Source organism: Mustela erminea, chromosome 6 (genome assembly GCF_009829155.1).
Source record: "Mustela erminea isolate mMusErm1 chromosome 6, mMusErm1.Pri, whole genome shotgun sequence".
In the NCBI taxonomy this organism is placed as follows: Eukaryota; Metazoa; Chordata; class Mammalia; order Carnivora; family Mustelidae; genus Mustela; species Mustela erminea.
The window spans coordinates 69,658,050-69,678,319 of record NC_045619.1 but is presented as its reverse complement, the minus strand read 5'-3'; the positions used below and the strand labels follow the sequence as shown (position 1 = coordinate 69,678,319).

At 38.3% G+C, this 20,270-nt stretch overlaps 1 protein-coding gene across 7 annotated transcripts in view; it reads right to left on the bottom strand.

The window, feature by feature from the left end:
- SOX5 (SRY-box transcription factor 5) overlaps positions 1-20,270 on the bottom strand; it is a 985,042-nt gene that overhangs the window by 802,691 nt on the left and 162,081 nt on the right. For 6 of the 7 annotated variants that reach the window (XM_032349915.1, XM_032349912.1, XM_032349919.1 and 3 more), the window contains one exon: positions 6,461-6,537. The exons of the other annotated variant lie outside the window; for it this stretch is intronic. The gene's annotated coding sequence lies outside the window, so the exon portion shown is untranslated. The remainder of the gene's footprint in view (positions 1-6,460; positions 6,538-20,270) is intronic. 7 annotated transcript variants of the gene reach the window in all.

Here is a 20,270-nt window from a genome sequence, read left to right as displayed (position 1 = left end):
AGCATTACACACATTATAAAATGGCCTCATCTACCAGTAGAATCAAATGGTTTGTAAAACTCCATTCCTCAAACAATTCATTCACAGGAATTTAAAAAAAAAATTATTTCTGTACACACTGTACCTATTGATACAAAAAGATATATAATTACATAGCTGTTAATCTTTATTACTCTTACACTTTTTTAATATTACATGGTAAAAATTCACGGGAAGTGGTATCTAACTAAATTTTGCTGAATTAGTTTTACTAATACTTTTCTCCTATTTACTCTGCTTTTCCCCCCTTTTTTCTCTTAGTTGGCTCTTGATCTCACTGGGCAAAAAAATAATAATCATTTAGATTCATCTTTTTACTGCACATAGTTTCAGTTTCCCCTCTCATTCTTTCTTCTTTCGGCCATTACTCCTGGAAGAGAGCCAGAAGTCATGCTGGAGAGGTGCCAAGAGATCCTGTTCTCATACAGTTTGAGCGCCTCTGTGTATATCTCTGCTAGGCTTTCCTAAGTCACCACTTACAATATTGAGTAGAAAGAACGGGTTGGAATAGTCAGCATTTATAAGTCAACTGGTTACATGATACAAAAATATATAGCCAACCTCAGAATTTATAGCAATAACATTTATGTATCGTGTTACTCCTAGAACAATCCAATTTATAAAGTGCCTATCGTGTATACATAAGGAATAATCATAAATCATTTACATTAAACAGTGTCAACTAGCAAAACACAACTTTCCTCCTAAATTCTGCACACTAAGATTAATGAGGTTGTTGAAGGGAAGCACACTAAAAAAAAAAAAAAAAGAAAGAAAAAAGGCAGCTCTGATTCATCCTAGGTGGAGAACATATCCATATAAAGGAGCAGGTGTCTGTAGTATGATTTAGAATACCTATGGAACATCTCTGGAAAATATTAACTTTCTCTGAAGTAGAGAGCTGTCCACGAATTAAGCTGGAGTGTGGCAAGAACCCAAGTCTGTCACCAACTTCAAGCTTTCTTTTTATTTCCTTCCCAGTAAAGAATAGATTAAAAACAAATAAACAGAGAAAACTTTAGGCCCTATTTGACCAGCTGTCTGACATGTTTTCATCTACAGGCATTTTTAGAAAACATGGCAAAGATTATGTAGATTACCTGCTTTGCCTCTTTGACTCCCAGTTGGAGAAAAACTTCAATCAGTGACCAAAGCTATCAAAAGTTCTAAAGTGAAACTCAAATATATTTGTGGATTTTCTCCTGTTCACCCCTTAGCTATTCCCTATTCAGACAGGCAGATGTCTTTAGAAATGTACGCTTTGGGGTCTCAGATTAAACCCCTCCTTCTCCTTAAAAAGCCTTTAAAATAAATAAAAGGGAATGTTTTGACTGTAAAGGCATTTAACCTTATCTGAAACTCACACCTACACAGCTGAATTGGACATTGTGTAAAAAAAAATAATAATAATACAGCATGGATTGGTCTTATAGGACTTTGGTCCTCTATCTTTTGTCTTTAGGAAAGATTACAGGAGTGACCCTTTCTTCCTGCTTTAACTCACAGCCTTAAAAATATCCACTGACTAGTTTTAGCCCAAATGGAAAAATAACATTTTTTAAATTAAATATTTTTAAAGCTTGTTCTTTAAAAAAGAAAACCCATTTCTCCAAACTCCACTGATGACAAATATGACTATGAAGAGAAACAACTCCATATCACGGTTAAATCTAAAATTGAATCTGAAAAACAGAGATACGTATAGCAAGAAAATCTGTAAACTAGCTTTCAACGAATGAACTACCTGCTGTTTCCTATCCACAGACAATTGGCACTGTGTAAAGATATGCTGTAATCTAGAAAGCCAAACAAAACAAACACCATACACACAAGGAGTGGTACAGATCAAACAAGAGCAAACTTTTCAGTTGAAGCCAAAACTGGTGGTAAACTGAGGTTTTCAGGACGGGTTTTTAAAAATAACATGTTGGTGTGGAAAGCCAGATACATTATAGCATTTGCAGAAATATTTTGAAAAGTGGACACCCTCTAAAACAGCTAGCATTTCAGTAACATTAGTTGATAGAGAAAAATATAATGTCTTTCTTCACAACTGAGAATACCAAACTTAACAAGGAACAGTGAAGTATCTCTTTTAGTCTTCAGTCTCATCAGTAGAAGATTTGGGTTAAAAAGCTTATCAGTTTATGAGGAAGAGTGTTAAACCCTCAGTGTTTTTGCTTGTGTAAAGAGACAAAAGGTGGCACAGTAAACCTGTCTTCAATTAACATGTTTATTCTTTCAAAATATCAGGCAATATTTGTGACGACGTGGATGGAACTAGAGGGTATTATGCTTAGCTAAATAAGTCAATCCGAGAAAGACAACTATCATATGATCTCCCTGATATGAGGAAGTGGAGATGCAATGTGGGGGGTTTGGAGGGTAGGAAAAGAAAAAATGAAAAAAGATGGGATCGGGAGGGAGACAAACCATAAAAGACTCAATCTCAAAAAACAGACTGAGGGTTGCTGGGGGGGAGGGGGGACGGGAGAGGGTGGTGGGGTTATGGACATTGGGGAGGGTGTGTGCTATGGTGAGTGCTGTGGAATGTGTAAACCTGGTGATTCGCAGACCTGTACCCCTGGGGCTAAAAATACATTATATGTTTATTAAAAAATTTTTTTAAAAATCAGGCAATCATGGACTTCCTTCCCATTTTTGAGTAATATTTTGACTCACTTAAGAAAAACTCCCCTTGTGTTCAGAGATGCAACTTAGAATCCCAACCTAACTCCCGCTTGTCAGTAAACTGAGAAATCTAGGTAAAAATAAAGCATATTTATGACTGTATCCCTGGCAGTTGCTATGTTTTTGTCCACATTATTAAAATACTATTTTTAACCAATATTAATGAAAAGTACATAATCACTATGTAGGCATTTTTACAGTATCCACATTTTCCAATGATCGACCTATATTTTCTACTAATTTTCTTAAGATTTATCAATTTAAAATAATTTCAAAAGAAACAACTGACATCACTAACATGTTCTAAAACAAGTATTGCTAAAAGGAATAAAAGAAGCAAATCAACAGGTAGCTGGGGCCAATCATCAAAAGGATATTCTTTACAAATCACTTTCATAGACCTGATATTTTTTTCCAAGTAATAATATTTATTTTTAAATTTCTTCTATTTCAGTGTAGATGACACACTATGTTACATTAGTTTAAGGTATATAGTTTAGTGATTTTACAAGCTTATATGTTATACCATGTTCACCACAAGTGTGGCTGCATCTGTCCCCTCCCATCACTATTACAATATAGTATTCCTTATGCTCTGTCTTTTATTCTGATTAATACTTTTTTTAACTGAACTGACTAAATTGAAGGGATTTAGGATGCACATAAACACAGGTCCCCATCGCAATAAAAGTTGTTGAACAAACATTGGAAAACGTCTTTTTATCCTAATAGAAGTCTTCTGATATTGCCGGTTTAAAGTTTTTATCTTCAGTAAAAGATTTTGCCTCTTTTCTTGGGACGCCTGGGTGACTCGGCTGGTTGGGCAGCTGCCTTCGGCTCCGGTCATGATCCCAGCGTCCTGGGATCGAGTCCCACATCGGGCTCCTTGCTGGGCAGGGAGCCTGCTTCTCCCTCTGCCTCTGCCTGCCATTCTGTCTGCCTGAGCTCGCTCTCTCTCCCTCTCTCTCTCTGATAAATTTAAAAAAAAAAAAAAAAGATTTTGCCTCTTTTCTTCATACACAATAGTAGTTACAGAAACACCTTCAAGGTGAACCACTCACTTCTACTTTAGCTAATAAGAAAATATAACTTCTCTTTCATTCTTAATTTGATTTTATCATTTAAACAACTAGTTATAGATTATATTCATTTTGTGTCTCTTTTCAGGAGTCTAAGTAAAAACACATTTTCCTGGATGGCTATGGCTATCAATACTGTTTTTTGTTTGTTCCAGAAGGCACTGATTCATTGTTACTTTTAGAGTTTCTTAATCTAGAATCCATGGATCGCTAAGAAATCTATAGATTTCTGGAAATATATGCAAAATTTCATGTGTATATACCCATGTGATTTTTCTTCTGACAGCAATTATTTGTTTGTTTGTCTTGCTAGCTAGCATCCATACACCCTCCTTCTATTAAAAGTTCCCCCCCTTCCCTCTGGGAGGCATCTCAATGCCTAGTCCATGCACCGTGATAAAGCTGACTCTATCTCTTGCTCCAAGAGAGGTACACAGGATTAGTCTGTGATCTAATCAAAGCTAATTAGTACAAAGAGACTCTCTTTTTCCTGTTTGATCAGAATGAACCATGAGAGGATGCTCATGCTATTGCTACCATCTTGCTCCCAAGTGAAGCTAAGACTGAAGCTGTCTCAGTGGAAGCTAAGAAATGGAGAGAAGCTGAGTGCTGCTTACATTATTTTAATACAGAAGTTAGCTCTTAGTCTAGACTTTATATATTTTAATAAACAACACAAGTACCTGCATGCACATTCATACCATCTTACTCCCCAACACATGCACAGGTGACTCCTTCCTTCTTCAGCTTAATTGCTACCGGCTTTCTCTGACCTTTATTATATTTTACTATTAATAAGTATACTTTACCATTAATAACCTTCACTATTAATAAAAATTCCCCTCTGTATCTTTTTATCTGTCCATCCTACCTGTCTCATTACATATTGCCAAATCATATGCCATATGCTGTTTCTTAATTTGGTGCACATGAATTTGATCAGTTTTCCAGTCCTTTTCTGTCAAAGTATACGAGTAAGGGATTGTCTTCCAGTTTGGGGAGCGGGGAGGCAGGAAAGCAGATTAAAAACGGAGGATTCAAATAGAGAGCCATGTTATAAATTTCATCAGGAGTAGAACAAATTGAGATTTTTATTAGACATACATAAGAAAACATATTTCAGTCAAGCAAATATCTTTAGCATAGATTAGAAGGAAAGGATTTTTATGCATTTTAATCTCCATTCCAACCAGACTTAGCTGACATAATTATGGGGCCCCTAAAAGTAACTGTTGGGGTTTAGAAGCACTTGCCACTTCCTTTGAACTGGCTCTATAAATGCCAAGACTGAGTATTTCAGATTAAATGAATAGATTAATAAACATCTTTGGAATATCCATCATTAAGGTTGATTTATGTTCTATTGCCAGCAGTAATTCAAGGAAATGCCATGCTATTCAAAAAATATTTCATGTTGTTCTCACCATTTTGCCAATGTTATGACACCACATAAGTATGACAGTATCTATATTCTTTTGCTGTTCTAACTATACTCAAAAGCCAATAGATATTAAACCACTTTAAGTTTACATGGGCATCAGCACAAGAATCACTCATATTTATAACTCTGATGAATGGCCTTTCATTTATAAATTTATAGCGTATCCATAATTTCTTTAGGGAACCAAAAGGTTCATTCAAAAAATTGCCACAACATTTATCTATGCAAAGATGATGGATATGGTTTATAAAATTAAATGCTTTTAAAAATTAAAATCATATTGCAAAAAAAAAAGGGGGGGGACTTTTTTTCTTGGGTTGCTCACATTTTAAAATGATCCCAACTGCACTCTCAGCACTTACAGTGCTTAATCTAGATAGCGTATTAATATATGTTCTAAATAGATCCAAATATATTGTTGTTAGTGCTGTGTTGCGGCAGTATGAACTACTGGACATCAAATTCGCTTAAATTTATTATTTTCTAATTCAATTCCTCTATATTAAGCTATAAAATATATAAAGTATAATTGGGATATAATATTTCTTATTTATATTACTGCATTTACTGTACTATTTCTTCAAGACCACTCCCAGCACACTGCATGGTGTATGGTAAGCATGGGCTGTTATAAACTTTACCTTAAATAAAGTATATATTTGCCAAAAATCACCATTAACTAAATAAGGAATCCTATTTTACCGCAATATGGACTTGGCTCAATTGGAGAAATCAGTGAAGTAGGAGAAAATGAGAGGTGAAAATGATCCTAAAGTGACCAATGAAAAGCGGAGTATTAACATTACAAGTGTGAAGAAGAAAGCACATTGTTCTTATGTGCGATGCGAGATGGCGGCATTCCTATTCTCCCTTCACTTGCCCTCATGTACTATCCTAAGTAGGAAATACAGACAAATCTCCATGCTATGCCCCACCCCCAAAGGCAAAGGAAGTAAAACTTTTAAAAAATCTACCCTATTATTAAAAGAATATATTAAAAGACTGAAGCTGAGTTTAAAAATTTGATTAGTTATAGGAACAACAATCTCTAAATTACTAACTTTATCATTAGCTCATCCAGCCAAAAAAAAAGCAAAAATGGTTACAAATGCTTGCAAAATTCATAGGCAAAATATTTCTCACATATTATACTCTCTCTGTTCTGCTTAACACTAACATATTAATAAAAAATAATAAACAGTTTACATACCCCAGTGGATCGCTAGCTCCTTATGGACAGGAACATATTTGTCATCATCTTTGGGTCACCAGTGTCCAGCACAGCACCTGAGATATAATGCATACCCCATAAATGTGTTTGAATTAATTAAATGATACAGTGCTGACTGGAATCCACTTGGGAAGTATGAATTCAATAATATAACCATTCTATATAGCAATCTTCTTCCTCTATATCCTACATTATTAAATTATCAGAGCACATTCTTATGTACTTGAATGACAACTTCATCCTGAAAACAATTCTCAAGAATAACTGCTTCTAAATTCTTATTACATTATATATTCTTATTGTCCTTTGATGGAGGCAACAAAGTAAAGTGTTTAAAATCATGTACCTTCGAGTTAGGCTGACGTTGGCTTCAATTCTGGTTCCACCATTGACTATTTACATGGTCTTGGGTAAATCTCTTAATCTACAAATCAAAACTTATTTTCAAAAGGAAAATAATTACAGCATCACTGGTGTCCGAAAATTAAAGGAAACAATGCTTAGCACACTGCCAAACAACATGTCTTCAATACATGGTGATGACTATTTGCATTCATTTCTCTTTCCCTCCTTTTCTGTGTGGCGAAGAGATAAACTTATGCAGAGAAAGAGCTGGCCTTTGTCTTTCGCTACTAAGAGGTGATCCAAAACATCATCCAAATGTCATGTCTGGCAGGAGTGTCTTTGCTTGCCTATGAGCTTTGGCCACAGGACGGTCAAACCGTGATTTTGGATGGAGGCTTGGGGCCACGCAGTATCAATTCTGCCTCTGGAAGGAACTGGAGACTAAAGGTATCAACCCAATAGTAACATCCAAGAGGGGCTAGAGACTAAAGGTCAGCAACTTGAGCAGTATGTGATCACATCCCATTAATAACTCTGGACACCAAAGGCTCAAGTGAGCTTCCCTAGTTGACAAAGTTCCATGCATACTGCCATATTGATGCTAGGGAAGTAATGTATCTGACTCTATGAGGAGAGGACAATGAAAGCTCTGTGGTTGATTCTTCAAGCCTCAAACTTTGACTCAGCCTTAACCTTATACTTGTCAGCTTGAGACCCAGCTTTATACACCTTTTCCCCTGGCTGATTTTAATTTGTATCCTTTCCTTGTAATAAACTATAACCTTGAGTATGATCTGTTTTAGTGAATACTTCTAGCAAGTTGTCAAACCTAAAGGTGGTTTTAGAAAGTCCTCAAACTTGCAGTTGGTGTCAGAAATGAAAAGTAAGTGGGGAAATGCGTTTGTAGTTGACTAACTGTATAGTTAGTTAAACTCTTGTACTTCCTTATTTAAATCTTGAAATCCCCAAAACTTTGAAAGATATTTTACTTTATCATTCAAGTTAACTTAACAAAGCTCTTACTATTAAAAATCACTTTGGGGGCGCCTGGGTGGCTCAGCAGGTTAAAGCCTCTGCCTTCTGCTCAGGTCATGATCTCAGGGTCCTGGGATCAAGCCCTACATCGGGCTCTCTGCTCAGCAGTGAGCCTGCTTCCCCCTCCTTCTCTCTCTCTCTGCCTGCCTCTCTGTCTACTTGTAATCTCTGTCTGTCAAATAAATAAATAAAATCTTTTTAAAAAATCACTTTGAAGTGATGGTGTTTATGTATAGATCATATGGCATTGTTTTATTTTTCCTTGCACAAACAATGAAAACCACTCCCATTGCCACACCCCAGTAATAAATATAGAAATGTTTTGTTTCGCTTTGGTAATGTGAATGGTAGAAATATTCAGAAGTGAATGAGTCACAAACAAGTAAAATTTCTAAAGATTAGTAATAGTAGACCTGTCAAAGTCAGATATTAGAAAATTAACTTCATTAAAAGATGTGCTGGTTTTCAAACAAAATGTTAATTAAATCATACTTTTATTTTTGCTTTTCCAAACTGCTTAGATAGCACTCTGCAAGACTGTTCACAACTTGTGTGCTTTTCTTTTTAATGTTATAAATTAAAGTTTGGTAGGTTGAATTTAAGAAGCTCCTCCCAATTTCTCCTAATTGGGAAACATGCTCTGCATAGTCCCTAGAAATGTGAATATCATGAATTTTACTCTCCTAAACTGGTTATATTATACACTTAAAAAAAAAAAAGACTTTATTTATTTATTTGACAGAAATCACAAGTAGGCAGAGAGGCAGGAAGAGAGAGGGGGAAGCAGGCTCCCTGCCGAGCAGAGAGCCCAATGCAGGACTCAAACCCAGAACCCTGAGACCATGACCTGAGCCAAAGGCAAAGGCTTAAACCCACTGAGCCACCCAGGCACCCCTATATTATACACTTTAAAACGGGAACTATCTGGTTAGACTTAACCCTTTAAATCTTGATCTAGAAATCAAAGACAGAGGGAAATAGAGATTTGAATCATAAAGAGGCTTTGACACACCATTGCTAGCTTCAGAATGGGGCACTCCAGAGCCTCTAGCAGCTATGGACAACCCCAAGCTGACGGCCAGCAAGGTAATAGGGACCTCAGCTCTCAACCACAAAGAGCCGAATTCTACCAACAAGAATGGGTTTGGAAGCAAATTTTTTTCCTCAAGAGTGCATGTAAGAACTCAGTCAGGCCAACCTTGATTTCCATCCGTGCTTCTCTGGGCAGAGAAAGCCACACCATACCAGACTCAACCTGGAGAACTCCAAGCTAGTGAGTGGGCCTTGTTTTAAGCCACTAAGTTTTTAATAATTTGACACACCAACATAAAATGAGTACCCACGGGAATAAAACTTCATGTATTTTACTGACCTCTCTTCGGTCTTGCTCTGAAAACAAGTGTCAGTTATGTGCTCGGATTCATGTAGACCCCAGGTTACCATGGCCAAAGCTGAAAATTCATTGACCCAGTCTGAACAAGAAATACAGAAAAGATGCGATGTATGCCAGAAGCTGTACACTGAATGTCTGTGCCCTCCAAATTTCATATGCTAAAACCTAGTGCCCAGTGTGATGGGATTAGGAGGTGGGGCTTTGGGAGGTGCTTAGTTCAGGAGGGTGGAGCCCTCAGGGATAGGATTAACACTCTTATCAAAGAGACTCCAGAGAACTCCCAACTTCTTCTACCCTGTGAAATTACAGCGGAAAGGAGGCTCTCTCCAGACAGCAATGTGCGGGTGCCCTGATTACAGGCTTCCCAGCCGCCATAACTGTGAGAAATAAATTTCTGTTGTTTATAAGCCACTCACTTTATGGTATTTTTATTATAGCAGCCCATATGGACTATGACAAAAATGTATTTATTGCCTATAAAATAGATCACTTGAAACCTCAACTCTCTATCTCCTATATGGAAGGTGTTGAGAAAGATGCTGTGCTTTATCTCTAGGTTTTCCTGGGCCATCTTAAGGGGTGGGAGCAGTCAGTGTCCATGCCTTCTTGAGGCATACTTGGGAAACTAGCATATGTTCAGTGCAGAGCAACAGACTCTCTAAGTACCTAGAGAAAGGTTAGAGGTCACTTTAAAGGAATCTCCCAGGAGCTTTCATAGAACATGTGACAACAGTTGCTCCCTGTCTCATTCCCATTTCATTTATTACAATGCTGCCGTATTATTTTTTATAAAACACAAATCTCATCATGTTGTATCCATATTCAAAATGACCAATTTTGATGGCCCTGAAGATATAGTCATTCATCCATTTATCCACTAAATATTTAAGTATGTATGGGATACCTAATTCTGTGCTAGGTGAGAGGGACACAATGGTCAGTCTGATAGACAAGGTCCTGCTCTTCATTGAGCTTTGCTCTTTCAAAAATATACTTCCCATCTTATTCACAAAAGACTATAATTAATCTTCAATCCCTAACTTGGGCTTCACTCCTCTGGGAAGCCCTCTTTGATACTTCTAGGCAAACTTAGGCCTGCCTTCTCTCCCATAAAATACTGTTCCTAATCATAACATAAAATTGACCATATTATATTAAAATGGCATGAGATTCCATGCCTGCCTCCTCCACAAGCAGAATATAAGGAGAAGATTCAGGAAGTGTACATATCACAAATTCCTAGAGTCAAGAAGAGATTCTGAATGAGAAGTTCCTCATTGGGAGAATCTACTCCTTTCTGTAGGGTAGACTATACAGTATATACACATAATGGAGAGAGAGTATTCTAACTTGAGAGTAGAAACTGGGCTGGAGGTAAGGAATGGAAGCCCATGGAATAACCTGTGCGAGCCCACACATCTTCGGTATGTCACACTGTGACGATAATTCCTCTTGATGCTGTATACTCTTCTTCTCAGTTAGGAGTTCCAGGAGGTCTCACCCTTTGTAGATTCCAGTATGCAAGTGGGGAGGTCAGCTACTATCTAGAACAAAGGGGCTCTTAATCAGCTTACCTAGTGAGACAACAAATTTGAATGACAGAATTTGAGAGTAAAAAGTTGTTTAAAGTTTTCCAAAAATTCCTTGTGGAGAAAACAAAAGCAAAATATGGATCCTAACTGATAGAGCCAATATAGGAATTCCCACGTACTTAGGGAGCAAGGGGGAAAGAAGTCTACAGTAAGGAGAGAGGCAGAGCTCAGGGACAGGGGCCAGGCTTTCTGCATATCTTGTTATTAAACTGGTAAGGAGGTGGGGCAGGAGAATATCAGCTGGATAAAAGGAATCCAAGCGCCTATGGGCCGACAGTTCTCTTTCAGGGCATCCTTTTTTGGGGAGGGAATGGAGGAGATCGGAAGCCTCTAAGAGAATCCCTGTTGTAAGTTTTGTACCCATGTAACCTGGAGAAGGAGAAATAAAACACTGGTGAAGGAAGGTTCTCAGACCAAGTTAAAATTGGTTATTCTTCACAGGTTGTGTGCATGTGCAAAGAACCTAAAAATTTGCAACACACACACACACACACAAGTGCGACACAGAAAAAGACTGAGAAAGCCTTGGGATGAGAAAAGAAGAGGGAACTCAAGTTCAAGGCTGTGGTAGGTCAGCAGCAGCCACTCTGGCTCAGAGTCTAGGTGGGGTCCGCCGCACCATCAAGGATAGGGGCCTCTACTAATAGAGACAGTATCAGAGGGGGCAGAAGCCAGGAAGGATACAGAGGTCAACCCCAGGGTCAGCAGGCACAGCTGTGATGCTCCACCCTCCTGCACCAGTCACAGCGATACATGAACCCCTCAAAGATGGTTTTGTTAGCCCACACAGGGGCAGAGCCAGCACAAAAGTAAGGTTCATGAGGCATTCCGGAGGCACAAAAGGTAAGCAGCATCCCTCTTGGGGTCATGGAAGTGCAGGGCTGCTGCCAAAGAAGGCTGCCTCCTTACATTTTACGTCCAGAGTGTGTCCCTCACCCCCGTCTAGTACTAGGCTTGGGAAATAGAGAAAAAAACAAAAACAAAACAAACAAGAAAATGCAGAAAGAGATGACTTGATAGTAAAGATATTGAGTTATTTTGTGTGATATTGTATTTACTTTGGATTGCCTTTCAATCTGCTTAGTAGGGTAGGGACTCAGGAACAAGAATACATATGAGAACAGCTCCCTTTCCTTTGTCTATTAGAGTATATATAAGTGGGATACGTTGTGACTCAATTAGATATGTCTCAAAAATTATTATAATGGTTTCTCAGATTATTTTAATGACCCAATATATTTAAATAATTCTAATTATTGGAATTTAAATAATTAATTCTATTTAAAATACCCAAGATAAAAATCTTTTTTTTTTCCTTTATACTTTATACACCATCTAAGCATATCAGGTCTACTTCTTCCCACACTGTTGAAATCACATGTTACCTCACTCAACAAAGGAGAAAACCCAACAACTCAATTTCTTAAGAGTTAATAAGAAGGATGACCACCTATACTCCCCCGACACCTGGAGGCATATTTCCTCATGCCAAAAAGACACATGATCTAAAATCTTAAATCACTATAAATCTGAAATATTCAGGCAATTCCCCTAATTTAAACCATTGTGTGTTGAGGTCCCTTTTACAAATTTCAAGAACTTTCGCATGTTCTATTTAATAACTCCGTAGGTAGCTGTACGATGTTGGAAACTGTCATTAGGACCTGCAGGTTTTGTTCTCTACCAGCCAGCTGGGTGTTCTTGGATGAGTCACTTGTTCTTTCAGAGTATTACATTTATCACACTGAAGGACTAACCTAACCGAGTTCTAAAGTTCCACCTGCTCTAATGTTTCCACCTCGAATAGATAGCATCTTCCGATAGTACCATAACCTTTCTACTACATGAATAAGGCACAAAGTTAACTGACTGGCCAATCACAATAAAAGAACTGATAGCATGAAGAATTAGAGGCAGATATGTTCAAGATGGGGGGTGATCCACAGTCATCATAATCAAACACTTTTTGTATAGGAATGACTATGCACAGGCATCATGTTAAATGTTTTACATGACCCTGTAATTATGGACTTTAATATACCCATTTTACAGACAAGAAAACTGGCACAAAAGATTAAGAAATATGCTCAAGATCACACAGCTAGAAAATCTTTAGCTAACTGTGATACTCTTATTAGCGGCAACCAAAAGAACTCACCTAAAACACAGGCTTTAGGACAAAAGAAATTCTAGAATCGCCACATAATTAGAAAAGCTCACCATAGCCATTTCTGAAACTACAGTTAAAGAAGACTGCAGAAAGAAGTTATTGCTCAAAAAATTTCTTTTCATGAGGTGGTAATATAAAAAAGCATACAAAGTTGAAACTGGAAAGGATATAATCATTTTTTTTAAAAGATTATTTATTTATTTATTTATTTATTTATTTATTTGTCAGAGAGATCACAAGTAGGCAGAGAGGCAGGCAGAGAGAGAGGAGGAAGCAGGCTCCCTGCTGAGCAGAGAGCCCGATGTGGGACTCGATCCCAGGACCCTGAAATCATGACCTGAGCCGAAGGCAGCGGCTTAACCCACTGAGCCACCCAGGCGCCCCGATATAATCATTTCTTGACTGCATTCTACAGGGGATGAAAATTAGTTTACCCTAGTTTACTAGTGACTGGAACGCGGGCTTCTCTTTTTCAGCCTAGTGCTGTTCCTGGTCCTTTTCTAAAAGTTTTGGAAAGGCCGTGTGGCTGAGAGTGCTGGTTCTGAGGCCAGCCTGCTTCTACAAGATGTAGAAGCATCTGTGATGACCTCATCTCCAAGATGGAGAAGATCTGACACACCCCCCTCCCATCGTGTGTGCGCGCGCGCGCGCGCACTTGCGTGCACTCGTGAGCCCATATCTGTGGAAGTTTTCCTGTTCTTCTCTTTTGATCTCTCGTTTTTAAACTAGACTGCTTTAAAAAGAAGAGTAAATAAAGAATGCCTTCTTTGGTTCCAAAAAAAGAGATCACAAGAGGACTAATACCTACGGGATAGGGTTGTTGTGAGGCGTAAAATAATGACTACATATCAACCCACAGGACCATTCCTGGCAGCCAGTAAGGGCTTAGTAAATGTTGGTCTCTATTATTACCATGATAACACATGTGGAAAACAAGAAGCCCAAAACATGATCATTCATTCAGCAACACACAGAAGAGAGTACAAAAGACTTTTTAATAAATACCATTTAAGATTTATCCATCCAATTAGTCTATTCCTGACTCTCCTAAGCACACCATATAGACAGCAGAGAGTAAATTTTGTGAGGACTAGAGACAGAGGAAATGAGAACTCAATTACTAGCAAAGTTTTAGGGAGGAACCCTAGCTTCCAGCCTGAGCTCTATCATTAGTAACTGGATTTTGGAAAGCCAGACCACATCTCCAAGTCTCAGTTTCCTTCTTGGAACTTTCCTACCTAGGGATACTTCTGGAGGTTTCTCAAATTTCATTCATAACTGAGATCCAAAAGATTTCATACATTAATTTAAATTATTCTAATGAAGTGAACAGTATATAATCTTCAATTACAAAATCTTTTGCTTTCTTGTTTTGCATCAGATTTCCTGCCATTATTAATTTAGGCATGATGATAGGAAAACATGTAAAATTTGAAATTCAAAGTCTTTTATCTTAAAAGGATCTCATGGGTGGAAGAAAGGGGGAACGAGTGCCCTAGCTCTGTCCCTTGCATAGCCCACCACTTGCTCAAGGGATCCTAACTCTTAAAGGAGGAGGGCTGTATAGCTTTAAAATGACTTCATTCCCATATTTACATATTTTTAATAGGGCTATGATGAATCTCCTTCCGCTTGACTCCTATTTTGAGCTGTGATATTTTAATCTCCATTCTTGCTGCAAGTTAGCAGATGAATGTGCAGTGTGACAGAGCTCAGAGGAAATAGTATAAATAAAGCAAAGTGGAGCTATGACATCTCACATTTTATAGCTTTTTTATTGTAGCCGAAGCATAAACAGAGCACAGCTGTGTTATACTTACCGCTGTGAGCACTCCCTCAATCCTCACCCCCTATTGCTTTTAAAAAGACAGTGCTCTTATTCAGAAAGCTTTGGCTGTGGGTAGCGTGGCCCCACCGGGGCAGCCTCTACCCCAAACCTCTGCATTTGATGCTTTCCTCCTGGTACAGATGCAGATTCGTCATGTTCCGTATCATTCACCCGACTGAAAACCAACACGCCAACTGCAGCCCACACTGTACCACAGCAAAAACACGCTGCTCTCACCTACCTATCGGAAGATAACTCCACAAGGAAAACTATAATTGTCACCCCTTCTCAACGCACACAATGTGCCCAAATAATTTCCAAACACTCTCTTAATAGAAGACACACAACTAGCTAGCAGTATTCAAAACAGTACACTCTCTTAATGAAAACACCTTCATTTTCAAACGAAGAAGTTGTATTTCTCACTTTCAAGTTAATTCTTAGTCATGTCTGGGTGAAAGTTAGAAATTCCAAGAGGGTGAAATAGAGTGTGAGTTAGAAAAGTGGTGTTGAGATGTGCAACATAATTCCACGCACCGAGACAGTCATCGGGTTGTGGAATTCTTCAGGCCAGTTATGTATGTCAGTAAACCTGAAGAAGACAGAGTAAAACAAACAGCAAGCACCTCCTACACTCTGACAAATAAGAAATCATGTATACTCAGAGTTGATTAGCCCAGGATAAGCACCTGATCGAAGCAAAGCCAATCAGAATGCTTCCCTGAGATATCTTATTTAAGTAGGCTGGAAAGGGCAGCCAGCTACAGAACTCCTGAGCTGTCATAATGGAAACGTTTCCTCCCCTATGGAGAAATCGCCATATCAGGAACAACCTCAAGTGACAGGGAGACAAGAGAAAGGGATCAAACCCTGACAGAGTATGACTTTTTGGTCCCAACTGCTCCTAAGGCCAGTCTCCATTCCTGCCTTCCCCCAATTTAGTTATTTGCCTTCTCTGTATTCCTTTACTCAAAAAATTCCAGCTCTTTCTCTCAAGCTGCCTTAAATTGAGTTTTATCACTTGCCAAAAAAAAAAAAAAGAAAGAAGGAACCAAACTATTACACCTTCTAGAAGAGACTCTATTTTTTTTTCTTTTTTTTTTAGTTGGGTTAAGATTTATTCTTCCTTTTTCAAATACCACCACACTATTTGTGGGAAGGAAGGAAAACCCTCTGGGCTTGTAAAGGAATGTGTAATGAAAATTCAAAAGACACATGCATCCAAGTGAAAAGAATATAGGGGTATAGTAGCCTATACAACAGTGAAGTGAAATGAAAGACAGGAAGATTGATTTGCATCATCATTAACATGGAAGGAGAAAAGCACAAGAACACAATAACTGCGAGAACCACCTCCATTGACAAACATAATTGTTTCGAAACAACAGGCCCAACTGGGCTAACACAGGGGCAAAGTTGGTACCCCAAGCTTCTCAGCTATCTATCCGCCCAAAGTTGCTCTTCTGCCAAGCTCATTGTTTACCAAGCTGCCAGCCCAGCCCAGGGATCTGATTAGCAATTTGCACTTTTGTGAGAGGATTAACAGAATTCCTTTGTTTTGATGTCGGATTATCAAACTGCATCTTTAAAGAGGTGTGACCTCATCCAGATTCATAAGCCTGCTCCCTTGAGAATGACTTGAATTTTACTCTACTTGCGCAACATATAATTTCATAAAGGAGTTACTGTCAAAACATGGTACTCAATTCTTGATGTGTGCGAAGAAGCACATTTGTAATGTAAATAACCTCAGAAGTTTTGTGATATTTTAAAATAACCCATCTGGTGGGAAAACAAGGATTTTCAACCCATTTGGTTCCAGCACTGTAAATTAGTGTGCATCTAGCTCATAGAACCCAGAGATAAACCCCCTTTTCCAAACTGAGACTCATGATGCTTTTATTTTCAAGGGCAAGTATTTTTAATTATCTGAGTCTCCCGAAATGTTTTAAAAAAGGAAGGCAGAATGCGCAAAAGAGTAAACTGAGGAAAACCAGAGAACTTGATGGCCAAGTTCAAAATGATAGTGGTAGCAAACGGTTTATACTGCTTGGTCTATACGTCCAGCTTCACCTAAATATAAAGATGAGTGAGGAAAACACAATAAGAGCTTTGTATTTCGTTCAGTAATAGGCAACTAATCGGGAAGAAAGTCCCCGAAATTTCCACCAAAGTTCGAAACAAGTGAAACTTCCAAAGGGGGCATCTGCAGGGCAGTATGCAACAGATTGAGAAAATCCGTGTGCAGACATTGCACGAGCGTAGTTTTTACTTGAGGTGGCAATCACAGACAGAATGCACAAGACCAGGCCAGCCTACAAAGGGTGTGCATTGCCAGTGTGAGAACTGTATCTTGGGAAGTAAGGAAATGCTCATTCAGCTGCAGATAGTAGAAGGGCAGTCTGGCCACAACAAAGGCGGCAAATGAAGCAGCAGCTTTACTTGTTGACAAACTAAAAATCCAAAACAAACAAGCAACCAGAAACATCCTGTTTCATAAGGAGGAAGCAAATATAATTAAATATGCCTACTTTGAATATCACTATAGATCGTTCCCCCAAATTTAATAGATTTGGAATGTTTCTTTACATTAGGAAACCTTCACTTACAGGGAGAGTGTATCAGGCAAGCCTGATAAATAAAGTGACAGATATGTCTGTCTGTCTATACAGACATGGCTATTAAATCAATGGTTCTTAGTGGATGGTTGTGTGGATCAATGAACTCACTTGGAAAACCTTTTTTTTTTTTTTTAAATCAAGCCATGTACCCCAACTTACAACCAGTGGAGGGGATGAGAACATATTTTTCTGAAAAATCTCAAGTCAAGTATTCTATGAATCCCTCTTAAACAGACTTCTCCTATATTTGAAAATAGCCCTTCTGTATGGATTATTTGCTAGTTGTGCCTTACTAACTAAATTGCAAATGTCCTTAAAAAGGTGGATCGTGTCTCTTAAGAGCCGCATGCAGTGACCTGCACACAGTTTGGTGTTCGATAAAAGTTGGATAAATAAATTCAGAGGACTTGTGGTTAATTAAACAAATTCTTCAGGGAGACTAGGAATGAAAAAACAATTTAGTAAGAATTTGACTTTAACCCAGAGCTGCCTACATGGAATTCAAGAAGAAAACAATGTGCATTATCTTTCTGTCACCATAAATACAGAACACCAGCCAAAATCAACCTTAAGTTATCCATGTATTCAACATATATCTGTTGAATGTCTCCATTTGCTAGGAACTAACTTGGGCTCTAGAGATAGAGCAGTAAACAAAACAGACCAAGCTCCTTGCCCTCGTGCAGCTAATATTCCAGTCAAGGAGAGAAGACATAAACAAGATAATTAAATTGAAAAGTACTATATTAGTTAAAGAAGGGCTAAGGAGAAAAAGTAAGGGACGATACAAAGTGTTTAGGGACGTGCTAGGTAAAATTTTAAATTTTAAATAGAAGAGAAGGAAGGGCCTCACGGAGAAGGTGCTGCTTGAGTCAAGACCTGAAGAAAGTGCCGAAATGACTTGTTCGGTAACAGAGCAAGAGCACCCCAGGCACAGGGCAGCTTGTAGAAGTGCAAAGGCCTTAAGAGGGATGGGGCCCAGAATGTCAGAGAAAGACCAGTGGGCAGTATGGCTGCTGCAGAGTGCCTGAGAGGGGGGTAGCATAAGGTGAACTCGGTGAGGAGCCCAGAAGGGGCTCACTCTGCTTCTTGAGAGTCACAACTAAGGACTCCCCTGAGGAAGGAAGTTGCTGCGGACCCTGCAGCAGAGAAGAGCATAATATGACTAATCTGATTTACACTTGAAAGGGTCACCCTGGCTGCCATCTGAAAGTTGACTGAAGAGGAACAAAGGCAGGAGTCCTGTCAGAAGCCTAGAGCCATAAGCAGAAATGATGGTGGCTTGGACCACACTGGAAATCGTGGAGACCAGGAAAGGTGGTCAGAGCCTAGGAATATTTTGAAGGTAATGCTGACAGAGTTTTGTTGAGAGATTAGGTAGAGGATAAATGAAAGAGAGAAGTCAAGGATGATTAAAGGTTTGGGGTCTGAGCAATGGGAAGAATGGATTTTCCTTGAACTGAGCAGGGGAAGACTTCCGGGGAGCAGGTGTGAAGGGCACATCCAGGGCTCATTTACATGTGCCATGTGGAGTTGCCAAGGAGCCTTTTGGAAATGTGTGTGTAGAGTTCAGGAGAGATGTTACAACGTTACAGAAATTTATATTCTCTAAACAAAAATTTTCCTAGCTCCAAACACTACCATCAGTTGTTTTCAGATGAATCTTTATTTAAAAGACAGGACAGAATTTGCAGTGTCTAAAATAATGGTCTTTTAAAACGTACAGAAATCTTACACAGCCATTTGGTTTTAATAGAGACAATTTCTTAAAGCCCGTCATATACTGATAAATCATAGGCCATTAAATTCATGCTGTCAACGCACATAATGAATGGTAAAGTAATAGTCTAAGTTTGGTGGTCTGACTCAATAGAACTGGAGTTCAGATAATCCAGAAGAACAAATATTTAACACCATCTCTGGATGTGTATGTCTCCCATTTTTCCAGGAATGGCAAGGAAACTTATAAGCTCATGCTTCTGAAGGGTCTGTTGATAAGACCTCATGCTCAGCACATTTTAAGTTTTATGTTTTGGCTTTAAGATTTATGGAAGATTTAAAACAATAAATTGAAAAGATTAAGTGTTCCATAGTTTTTACTAAATTATGTGTCTTTTCCTTTAAATCATTATGTAAAAATGACTTTGATAATTGCCTATTACGTTATAGTCAATATCATCATCACCACCATCATCATCACCAATATCATAACTATCTTTTACTAAGCTCTCCTATGTGCTAGGCCTTATGTATAACTTTCATAATTCTACACACCAGATCCTGTGTGTTATCCTATATGCTTTAAATCATTTAATTCTAATATTAACCCTATGTTATTCATAAACATTTGTTACACTGAAGCCAAATGTCTCATGAAAAAAACTTACAGAGAAATGTCTTCTTCTGCATTGTGAAACCAAAAACAATAGTGAAGAATGAAGCGTACATAAGTATGGGGAATTGAAAGGAACTGAGAAGGTTGTACTCCTGGGCACTTGTCCCATAACTGGGAAATGTCTACTAAATGCCCTATTCCGGTGAAATGCCATCCATTACAATGAACCAACAATAATTTCAGTGGCAATGTGGTAAAAATTAAAATAGCACTTACAGAAATAAGGAGTAATCCACAACTACTGACCCTTAGTAAAGAGTAAAATCTACTGTACAAAATATTGAGAGGAAAAGAATTAAAGTCATTACTAAAAATACAAGAAGTCTAATCAAATATTTATGATCTATAACTGGGTGTCCAGAAATAAATTAAAAGAAATAGAAAATATCCTTCCACAGTCTTGAGTATTC